Raw genomic sequence first — 12073 nt, 5'->3', positions numbered from 1 at the left:
CGAGATAGCAATTGGCTTGTTGAAGTGACTGGGGAAGAATGCCTGTAACTAAATAACAAAACTTTGTATTTCGTCTCCATTTTGCAGACGAAGTTGTTCAGGTTTTAAAATCTCAAAAAATAGCTCAATTCCTAATAGTATATCAATTTGACCTGGTGTGTGGAAATTGAAATCAGCTAGTTCAATTGAAGAGCGACTATTTAATGCAGATATATTTAATTTCGATACAGGAATCTCATCGGTTATTTTAGGAAGAATAGAACATTTCACCATGTGTGAAAATAAATAATCCCGATTTGATACTTCAATGTTAGCAGCGTGTTTAATAAACTGAGTAATTCCATTCATACCAGTTACACCTTGTTTTATAGATTGTAGTTTGATTCCCAATTTTCTAACTACATCTTCTCGAAGAGTACATAAAGTCGAAGCATTGTCTAAGAGCCCTCTTAATTGAACTCTCCGACCATCTGCAGTTTTCACATAAATAAGAAGAGTGTTTAATATAACCGATTTACTCGCTTCTATCACCTGTCTAGTATCTCTCGGATTCAACGTCAAAACAGACTTGACACGTTTTGTACGTTTCGTTTCGATTTCGTTTCAGCATCTGTTGTTTGGCTTTCGCTCACCCGTGGCCTTGAATCTGAAGTGATAGCGTAAATTTCAGCTGACTCATCATGTATGAGCGAGTTATGCCTTTTACCGCAACTTGGAATGTTGCAGGAATATTTTGATCTGCAGATCCCCGGATGAGGTTTAAGACAGTTAATGCATAATTTGTTATTCCTAACACAGTTCTTTCTGTCCCATATTTTGAAAAGTAACACATCTAAATAGTGCGTGTTAGTTTTTGCATAAAATACAAGCTTCAGCATTGGAATTTTTATTATGAACTCTAAGTGTTTTATGATCGTATTTTGTGGACGGTCGTATTTACTCGGAATACGGTTAATACTTTCTAACAAAGAGCTTCGCTTTTCTAGAAATTTCATCAAGTTTTCAAATGTAGGAATTTCTGCCGTATTTAGAGAAAGCTCGAATTGCTTCCTTGTCTACTTTCTGAAGAATGATGTTTACTAGCATTAAATCCTATAGCTTATTTTGTTCGAATTTAAGAACCTTTAACGCTCTGAAATTTTTATTAACGCAGTCCGTTAAAGCGAACAGTTCTTTAGCAGATTCGCTACGAATTTTCTCAAAAATTATTATTTCTAGTATATGAGAGTCTATCAACTGACGTTGATTTTCATAACGATCTGATAATGCTTTAAGGAGTGATTGAAAGTTATCACTGGATGATTCTAATAATTTAGCTTCTCGTCTTAAGCATGCACGGAGATAATACAGCTTTTGAGAATCATTTAATTGCGCATTGTTGCTAATTAAATTAACAAATAAATTTTTTAAATTTGCAAAATCAGCTATTTTTCCAGAAAATTCTGGTAATGGAATTTCCGGAAGTCGGATTTTAGTTACGGCATTATCCTTTGAAACAGGGTTTATTTTCAATTCATCCTTAATTGAATTTACCTACCTCTGACTCTAATTTATCAGATCTACCTCTGTTTCTTCAATCCGTATATTTATTTGATCAATATCTTCTGGGACGGTTTATATATCTTCCGATAACATTGTTCAGATATCTTGTGCTTGCAATTGTCCTTCATTTCACTTCCAATTCCATTGCGCTAATGTCCTTGGAAGCTGACACTAAAAATTTCGATTCTTTTCAGAGTAGTTTTTATCGAGCCTTTCAGTTTGTTCAGTTTCTTTTCTGAAACCGCTTCTTGGTCATCGCTTTTTTCAACTTTTTTATCCATGGTATTTGCTCCGGCTCACTTTTGACCAATGTTATAGTCGATTATAAATGGATGCTTAAGAGAAGAAAATAGGGATGACGTTATCGTTATTAAGGCTTTATTTTGTGCAACCGCTCTCCACGGGTTACAGCATTCGAATGTACAACGTCACAATTGTTATAGGTGGCGCTCTTGCATGCCATGACATAAAAACTACCAAAATATCTTTATACTAAAAACAGAAAAACAATAATTTCGTTAAAAAAAATTTAAGTCAATTGAATGCAGAATTTTTAAAATGAATTCAAAATACTGTGTATATGAAAATAAATAAAAGGCACAGAAAAGAAAACTCTTTTAAACGGCGTAAAAATTTGAAAAGAGCGCAACATATATTCCAATAACATAAAATGAAATAAATTCGAGCAATAAAATTTATCCATTAAAAAGAAACTTTATCTTAAATAAAAAAATAATATATTGTAACAAAAAATATATTATGAAATTAGAAAAAAGCATTTTTTAAAGATATAAAACAAGAAAAATTATACACTTTTAGAAATATAAAAGCGCATACTACAGAAAAGCATGCGGATAAAAAAGAAAAGAACAACAGCAAATACTTTCCATTGATATGCAAAACGACGTCTTGAAATCCCCAATAAATATTTGTAAAACATTGCCGGAGACTGATTCTCGACGGGCATGCAAATTCGATCACCAAAATCCGATAAGCATCGAAAATACAAAATATATTGGACATAGGATAAGCATCGAATATTCGATCCGTGTCGAGAATCCGATACGTATGGGCAAATTCTATAAATATCTGCCATTCGATGTTATGCTAGTACGCTTGAGTATAAAAATGGAGCTGGGAATAAAATTGTGGATTTAAGATGAATATTTTGAGATTAAACGAAGGGCAGTCAACAACCTTCTGATAACCGCAATTATTTTCCCATGCAGTTATATGTTTGAATATGACAGTATTTATAGACATATTAATAGAAATTATTATGAAAGGGAAAAAGAATGAAGAGCAACAAAAATAAACACTAACCGGTAACCAAAACGCAAATTAATTCTGGATATCGATTTATTCTATCGCGATTCATCGCGAACAATTCTTCATAACCATGATATCGATAGATCGACATTTTTCGAAAACTGGCATCGAAAAATCCATTTTTTATAAAGAACGATTTTTTTCGATAAATCGGAAATCCCTAAACTTAAGCTGTGAGATAATGAGAAGGGAACGTCCGTCACGAGTGGGCGATGTCCTTTTAAGCATCTTAAAATTTCGCGTACGTTCTGAGCCGTTACTTTTTAGGATGAGTGCGCATTCACAATGGGTTTTAAATGACGGGAATACAATTGAACATGACGCATCATCATTATTAACTTGATCCATTAGGTTTCAAAGCTAAAAATTAAATACAAATATAAAATTAAAATTTGAAGAGTTTCTCTTTTATTGCTTGCTTTCATCTAAGGGTTTTCCAATTGCGATTGCTTATACAACTTATGTTTGATAATAAGACACTAAACGTACGTACAGAATTCACTTGAAGTACACGACTTTTTAACTTTTAATGAAATCATTTTCTTAATTATCATTCATAAGTGTATTTAAAAACGGGGAGATTTACAAAATGTATACACACAACATACTGAAGTGTTTTTTTAGTAAGATTAACATTGATTATATTCAATCGTATATTTTATAACGTAAAAATCTATACATGAAAATTGAATGCTTGTTTCATTCTTTAAACCTTACGGGATTTCACACTCCTTGACGAATTCAAACGAAAATATAAGCATTGTAGAGATATCAGTCTCATTTCTCCGGTTTTTAATAATATTTTCAAAGTTAATATAAACGCAATTTTTATCAGTTCCATTTTTTTTCTTCGAAATATTAATCTTATTTCACGCTTCCGTTAAGTGGAACTATTCTAAATGAAGATGGAAATAGGAAACTCATATCTTTCTTACAGTGCAAGCAGAACGCAAAACGTAACATTCCTTTCTACAGTGGTTGTACAGATTTTACAAGCGAATACAAGAGCTTCAAAAAAATTGTCCAGAATGAATGATCCATTCAAAACATACCAAACACACAGTCACATGAATAGAGTAGAGTGGTTTGGACAGAATTCGCAGGGCCACCCAGAAACGAATGCTTTGCGTACTGATGCAGAGAAAAGCGGGTCCAAATGATACTCAGCAACCACTGTAGATCGTGCAGAAGAGATCCTTCTTCTCTACTGCATCCTGTACAGATGCAGATCCAAGATGGCGACCGCCATTTTCCTCCCAAATGCACTCCGTTTCATCTCCCAATCATTCCATGACAGACGCGATATAAGCTCAAGGACCTTGGGGACGATCATCCAAATGTTTCGTCTCCTCTCAATTCCGCAAGCTGTTCAATGAAATGGAGATCTTTTGCGCCTTTTAGCAATGCAATAGTTGCGGATTCACCATTCTGGAAGAAAAGCTTAGCCTTCGAAGTACGATGTGCGAACGATGGCATGTTGCCAGGATCGAAGGCCGAATCCATTTCCAGCCAAATACTTTACTTACATGAAACCTCTCAGTATGATGTGTGGGCGCCCTCTTTCGGTACGTTTGGAATCATTTATAAATATATATATAGAGAGAAAAAATGCAATATACTTTTTATCATATTTTCTAAAACTGAGATTTTATTCAAGCATTACATCTTTAATTATAGTTTTCTTTATTATTATTATTATATATTTATATTTAAATGCGACCATAAATTTTTATTTCAGTAATTGACGAACCTAAAAGTATCATCTCGGGTTTCTTGGGGTTAATGAGCGAAGCAAGCAGGAAATGCAAGCCTTATTTTTAACACATATAGTCGTTATATTATTTTTATATATAGCATCGTTCGCAACTGACTCTCCAAATTCACTGTCTCTCCTTAGATCCTATGCGTTTTCCATCCTTCTTTTCAATTTTTACCATCACTGAGAAATGCATTTTTGAAGCGATGTGAGAAATGAAAAAAATGAGAAAATAAAAATTGCTTTTTTTACTTCCTTTTAAACAGTTTTATATCACATATTTCGGATTCTGTTTTCTTTAAGATTCATTATGCAGTGCACATAGTGCTAATACATAGTAATATCAAAGCTATTAAAAAATTTAAATACCTGTTTGTTTGTTTTTTTTTTGTTTTTTTTTTTACTTTACTTTACTTTACTTTTCAACATTCTTTCGTTAAAACTGTTGGAAAATACACGTGATTACACAAATTGCACCCAAAACTCTCTCATGAGGCGGAAATCAAGGTCTAAGAACCAAGGATTTCGGAAATGCGTTCATCCTTCCGCGTCGCTCCCCTTAGCGACGTAGAATCGTCGGAAAGTTGTAGTCTCGGGATATTGAAACGAATAGTACATAACTACTGAGTGAATAATACAGATATTATAAAAGTTCACGGGATCGTCACCTCCTCCTTTCTTCAGAAGGTGTTGACAAAAATCTTTTCCTTACTTTTATTTTTCCAGAAAATGTCACGTTCCATGCTTATTATTGACGACTTCTGATATATTCATCACGTGACGTATTCATTTCTTTCTGATACTTGCTGAAAATGACGCTTTTCCAAATTGAATAGACAGTAAGAATGAACGCAATCTTTTAATCTGAGCTTGTATCAACGTGATGGCAATGCGCTGATGAAAGCTAATTATTCCCCATAAACGCGTAACATGTTAATTCAGGGCAAATTTTATTTTAATTTTATGTAAAATATACTGTTAAAATATACTTAGAAATTTTTTAATTGATTAAAAATAGAAACCTAATTAATAGGTTTTAAAAAACATCGTATCATCGAAAAAAGATCATTTTGAATTTTTAAGAGGATTTAAAAATCATTTTTATTATAATATTTTCAAAAGTTTTCACTGGGAAATGTCGAAATTAATTAAAATTAATTTTGAATTAATTAAAATTGTAATTGTCATTTAAAAAAATCTCTCCGAGGTGCACCTTCCAAAATAATATATATGTGCATGCCAAGTTTAGTACTCCAGATTAAAAGGTTAGTTGTTAGCTTCCTGCTCGTCTTCCCTCCAGCACCGCACTTCGCATTCGAACTCGTGCGCAGTTCTTGAAGGAGAAATGGCTGCTGCTCTGTTGTCCTTTGTAGGCTGAAATAAGGAGGAATATTTGTATAGTAATAAAAGTATGACATCGAACATGTGAAAGAATATCGTACTTTTGATTTAGAGACATTTTCGCATCTCACCCTGCGCATGAATTTGATGCACGAATATCGTTTATCGGTGCACAGAAGAAGCGGAAATTTAAGAAAGAACGAGGCAAGTAGTATAGAGATGATGGCTCTCATATAAAAAGTACCTTTCACTAGATGATGGCTCTCATATAAAAAGTACCTTTCACTAGATGATGGCTCTCATATAAAAAGTACCTTTCACTAGATGATGGCTCTCATATAAAAAGTACCTTTCACTAGATGATGGCTCTCATATAAAAAGCTTTTTATATGAAAGCCGTCATCTCTATACTACTGAGTGAGCGAGCAATGTTTTTGCAAGGTTATACGTTCTATTCCCACTCAAAAAAAAAAAAAAAAAAAAAAAAAAAAAAAAAAAAGAGGCACAGACTGATAATTGTTGAACGATTTTTATTGTTTATATAGGAAAGAAATGTATATAAAGAAAGGATATGAATACAAATTATTTTCATTTCATTCAAAAAACAGTGCAAACAATTAATACAATATTAAGAAAGACAAAAACAACAACTTGAATCAGATATATGTACATGCAAAAATAGTATAAAAATTGATTACATTAAAAAATAAAATGTTCTTGGTATTTATTAATAATATCTCATGGAAGATCTTCTTATATTGGTTGACATTTGCGTTATAGACTGTGAAAACCATGAAAAAACTCAGTCCAAACAGTCGATCTGAGTAAACATTTGATTCACTTACAAAGCATGTGAAATAAAATTAAACTAAGAGACAATTTTCCCCTTAACAGAAAGTAGCCATGGAATACTTAATAGTTTTCCAAAAAGATTTTTTCTGAAGAACAAAAATAAACGAAAATTATACTACCATTATTCTTCAAGCAAGGAATAGTGACCAAAGCATTTTCCGGTCACACCATCCTCATTCAAAAATATTTTATCGTAAAAGGGAGATAAAGAAATTTTTTTGATATGGTTGTTGAAAGAATGTGTGATTTTGACTGTATAGAATATTGCTCGTGGCGATGAATCGTTTCATTAAATAAAGAGGTTTTAAAATGTTCATGTGTTATGTTTCTTAAACACTTTTGCCTTTTTCGTTTCAGTATTTTCACATTTGTAGCTGTACATTTTGCATCGTAAACCGATAAATTCTGAAATAGGTTTAGATTTCGTTTCGTCTTTTAAAAACCCTAACTTATTTTGGTTCTTCGAATTAAAAAATTCACTTGAAGATGGATAGTTGCTTAGATCCATGATATCAAAAAATTCGTTTTTAAAATCTTTGTAAATATTATTCGTAAATATTTGCATGAATAGAAAACCAGTATCTGTGTATAAGAGTTTGCAATTTTCTTTATAATATTTTTTGAATTTAGAGTAGTATAAAGCATACATGTGTAATTTAGCTAGCTCAAGCACGCAAAATCCTACATAAATTGGTTTGTCGAGAACTAGATTAATTCTTTTCATTTTAAAGACAGCGAAGTCTTCGTTTATGCTCTCAAAGTATTCAAGTAAAGGATTTGCTAAATGCTTTCTACATTCAGCGGGTGTAAGAGCAGTCTTTAAGTTAATTCTTTTTCTGACGTTTTGGCATGTTTTGCCGAAAAAGGCATTATTCATTTTTTTAAAGAAAGATTTTTCAAACTCGCTTTTGGCTTGTTGGCGTTTTTCATTATTAAAATTTATATAGCTTCGCAACCAGTCTCATTGTGAAAAAGCCAAGATCCGATAAATTTTTTTTAAAGACATCCCATGCTTTAAATAGTATTTTAAGTTCCTGTAGTGTAAAATGTAGCTTTTCTTTGGATAAAAATTTGGTGTTAACTTTTTACACTCGGTGAATGGAATATTTTTTTCAGACAATAATTTTCTGCTGCTAAGGGAAAATCGTGGAAATCTTGAGCTGATTTATCATATAGTAAATCTACCTCTAATAAATATCCCGTTTCTGAGTATCGAGATATATTTGCTAAATCAAAAACAGCTATTTCTTCGGGTGAAAGCCAACAAAAATCCCCCACAGGTAGCGATATTCAGACATGCAATGTCCGTAAAGATTGTTAACATCTAAATTAACAATATAATTTGCAGGTTCATCGGGGTTATATGGATTATTTGCCTGGGCATATCTTTGATCGAGAAAGCAAATTCCACCTCTCATTTGAGTCTCAAGTAAGACATAGTCTTCTACATTCGATAACAATTTTAATTCCTGACCTGTGAATTTTAAACCAGAATGCCACGTTAAATCAGCAATAGTTAGGAAATGTGCGGGGTCCAATTGATAGTGCATCATGCTTGTTTGTTGAAGCGATTGAAATACTTCAGCTAAAAGAATTGTATCTGTATTTTGATACAATTCAATGTAATCTTGAAAATTTTTACAATGAAATTCTTGGTAAACCCTCAGTGCGTGTTTGTATTCTTTTTTTGTTATGTTCGAATTCGTCAAAATGTTAAAAAAAGCTTCGTGAGGTGGAAATGTCTTTTGTTTTAGAATATCTTTTGATGAAAAATAGCTATAAGGAAAAATCCTTTTTGTTTGAGTAAGTTTCTATTTGTTTTGTTTTGGAAAAAAGAATCAAAAATGTCAAACCGATGTTCAGAAGTTTTCAAAATTTCTACAAGAGAAGATAAGGAGGAATCAAGAAATGCGTACGAATCTATAAATTTAATGTAATTATCGAGGGTGAAACTAGTAAATTTTTGACTATTCGTCGGAATTATATCAATCTGATGCGCGAATTCTGGAGACATATGTTTTAACAATAAGTGGAAATCGTACCCCTTAAGGTTGTGAATGACTACAGGAATGAAATTACTTCTTTTTAAATTTAAATTGCATGAATTGTGACAGAAACCTCTAAATATGCTTAAAACATGGCAATGATCTCTGACAATGCGATCACTCGGTTCAAATTTTAACTTGCATATGTAACATGTGCTAGGCTTTCCCGTTGGTATATTTTCCTCGATCATTGGTTTATTGCATGATAGTCTTTTAAATAAAGATTTTTGCTCATTTTTTTATTGTTTTTAAAAATATTTGTACTGTATTTTCTCCGCAATAGAATTTGTGATATATTATTTCATTTTTTATATTAATTGCTATTAATGCGATTGGTTCGTGATGCTCTAGGTTAGCTGAAAAACTCCGAGAGGTATTTGGTAAAACAGTAGATATATTTTTCGTTATGCACTCAAAATCCGCATAAAAGGGTGGAACAACATTTTGTAAATGCTAGTAAATTTTACAGTGTTTATTTTAGGCGGTGATAGTTTTTTTTTGGGGGGGGGATTTTGGCAACACACTCGCTTATGATCTACAAGACTATTTCGCCTCTGAAATCCAATCAGACATCGCGAGCAATAATGATGAATCCCTTTTTTTGAGTTTAATAAACGATTTAGAATTTTAATTAAGAAGTAATGCTCTTAATACGGAAGTAAATTTATTTCCGACCCCAACTTTTCTATTACTGATATAAATGGGGAAAACTTCTTTGTCATAAGTAAAAAAATTTATCTTTAAGCTGTTGATACTTTCAAAATGCTTTATGTTAGAGAGTTTCATGGGGAAGGTTAAATGTTTCAATTTTAAGTATTTTAATTTATTTTGGTAACTGCTTGGAGCATTAGAATTTTTTTCATGTGGAAAGAGATGAGCTAAGCAACTATATATGAAGCATTTGTGATCATCGCAACGTATATTTAGAAGAGTTTTTTTTTTTTTAAGCAGTCAGGTAATTTTATATCACCGCAACCTCCCCGTGGTTCTCTGTACTGTCCGATATTAACATCTAAAAAGTTAATTTTATTAATAACCCAACCATTACCGTTTTGGATATATGTTTCAATGGAATTAAATATTTTCTGAAAACAGCTTTTAACTTTATTTTTTATTTAGTTATATGATATTATGCGTTCAGAAAATGAACAGAAGTAAGCGTTTTGCAGTAAATTGTTCGGATGAGTATCTTTAATAAATTCAATGCTTATGCATATTAAAAGACGGAAAGGTAGGTTTTGCTCTAATAAGAGTGAGAAAATGTTTTCTCGAATTTCATTATACAAGTTGTAGGGATCAGAGTGTATCGAAGAGTGTCGGTAAGCTGAAATATAACCTCTAAAACTTGATTCTATTCTATTAAACGACATTCTAAGGAGATGAATATAGGAGAAAATTGTCAACTTAGTTCAATTTTTTTACAACATTTTCATTTAACTCGTGAATGTCAATTTTTCTTTATATGTTCTGCGAACACATTTATTGCCTTTTTTAAAGCTTCCAACTGGTCAAGATTCATGTTGAATCTGTTCTTTGTTTCATCTCCAACATTCTTTTGGAAAGCAAGATAATGGGACTTTCTGTATTCCTTGATGCTGATATGAATCCCTTTTCCTAAGTAAGCGCTTATTGCGGGTATGAGCTTTTTCTCTTCTGTCGGACGAGAAAAATTATACTCGAAATTCTTTGCTCTTTTGGTGGACTCCTTTTTTTTCTTATCGTTTTATTTTCTTTTAGCTATCAGAAAAAGGATAATATTTTGAAATTAAATCTAAAGATACAAAATCTAAAATGATTTTACATTTTATTGTCATGTTTTTCTTTGGGAATTTAAAAATCTAAAGTCTAAATTGACTTATAAAATCAAATCTAATTTACCGAATGTATGCTTTTCCTTGGAAGGAAGAGGAAATAACTGCTCGCCGTCTTAATCGCTATCAGTTAAGCCTATTAGGGAGTGTGAAAACTTAACGTTATTTTTAAAAAAATATGTTATACATGCTTAGCAATCTAAAAAGAATATGAAAATGCAATCTCTTACTGACGCTCGCTTTGTGACTGTCCATGATAGCTGAGTAGTACTCACATACTCGCACTCTGAGGAAGACGGAAATGAAGATGAAGTCTTCAATAAGATCGGTAGTATATGTACAAAGGCTGATGTAGCTTATATTTATACTCCTGTTTATATAAGTGGCAATGAAATAATTGTTTATTATCTGTAGAATTTCCCAGGAACGCCTTGTTCTCCCTGAACTGATGACCTTAAAGTAATTTTAAAATAACTTTATGTGCCTTTTCCTACCTTAACCCACTTTTACCACCTTGAGAATAAAACAACGTAATTTTACGGTGATGTAGGGTATTAAGAAAACATATTGATGTAGCGAAGCAAAATAAGACAGACGCAATTATACAGTTAAATTATATTTTTATTCGGGGATTGTTAAAATATTACATTGAGTGGTACAATCAGTTTCTTCGTGTTGCTTATGCATGTAGAACATCGATTCATTGATGATGTTACATTAAATGACAGTTAGTGCTGCTTAGTATTAAAATTATATGTAGAGTTTACAATGCTGAGCTATTCTCAGTATCTTAGCTGTATAGTTTGGTATTCACATTTATTTTATTTGAAGTTGTCAACAATTCCATTGCAGATCTTTGAATCGTGAGTAACTGATTCGCAATCAATCAAATGTCTGTCAATACACAATCAAATGTCTGTCAATAATTCATAGCAGAACCATTATGGAGTTCTCTGACACTATCATTATTGTTGAGAACCTTGAAATAGGCAATCTTCAATCTGCAGTCTGAATCGACTGTATCCATTTGATAAGAGTTCGCAGCTTGAACACAGGATATCATATTTTCGTAAAGGGAATCGGTGAAGCAATGAATCATATAAGCTGATCCAGTACGCTTCAAATACATAAAGCCATATCTCGGTTCGGAAGTCATCGTTTCTGCTGAATCAGTTGAAGCACAATGAGAATTTCACAGTTAGTGTATCTCTTTTATATGCTCTGTATGAAAAGTGACCTCCAAAAAAATATGTCAAATTTATATATAGAGCTTATAGAGAGAGAATATATAATTATATTCTGTTGAAACATGTCTAAAGACGTCTATTTCTGAAATCACGCGCTTCACAAATTTGATTTGAATATGGGGAAAAGCAGCAATTTTGTAAACGAAATTT

The sequence above is a fragment of the Argiope bruennichi genome, chromosome 4 (assembly GCF_947563725.1).
Source record: "Argiope bruennichi chromosome 4, qqArgBrue1.1, whole genome shotgun sequence".
NCBI classification, from domain to species: Eukaryota; Metazoa; Arthropoda; class Arachnida; order Araneae; family Araneidae; genus Argiope; species Argiope bruennichi.
The sequence above is the reverse complement of the archived record's forward strand: the minus strand, read 5'-3'. Positions refer to the sequence as shown.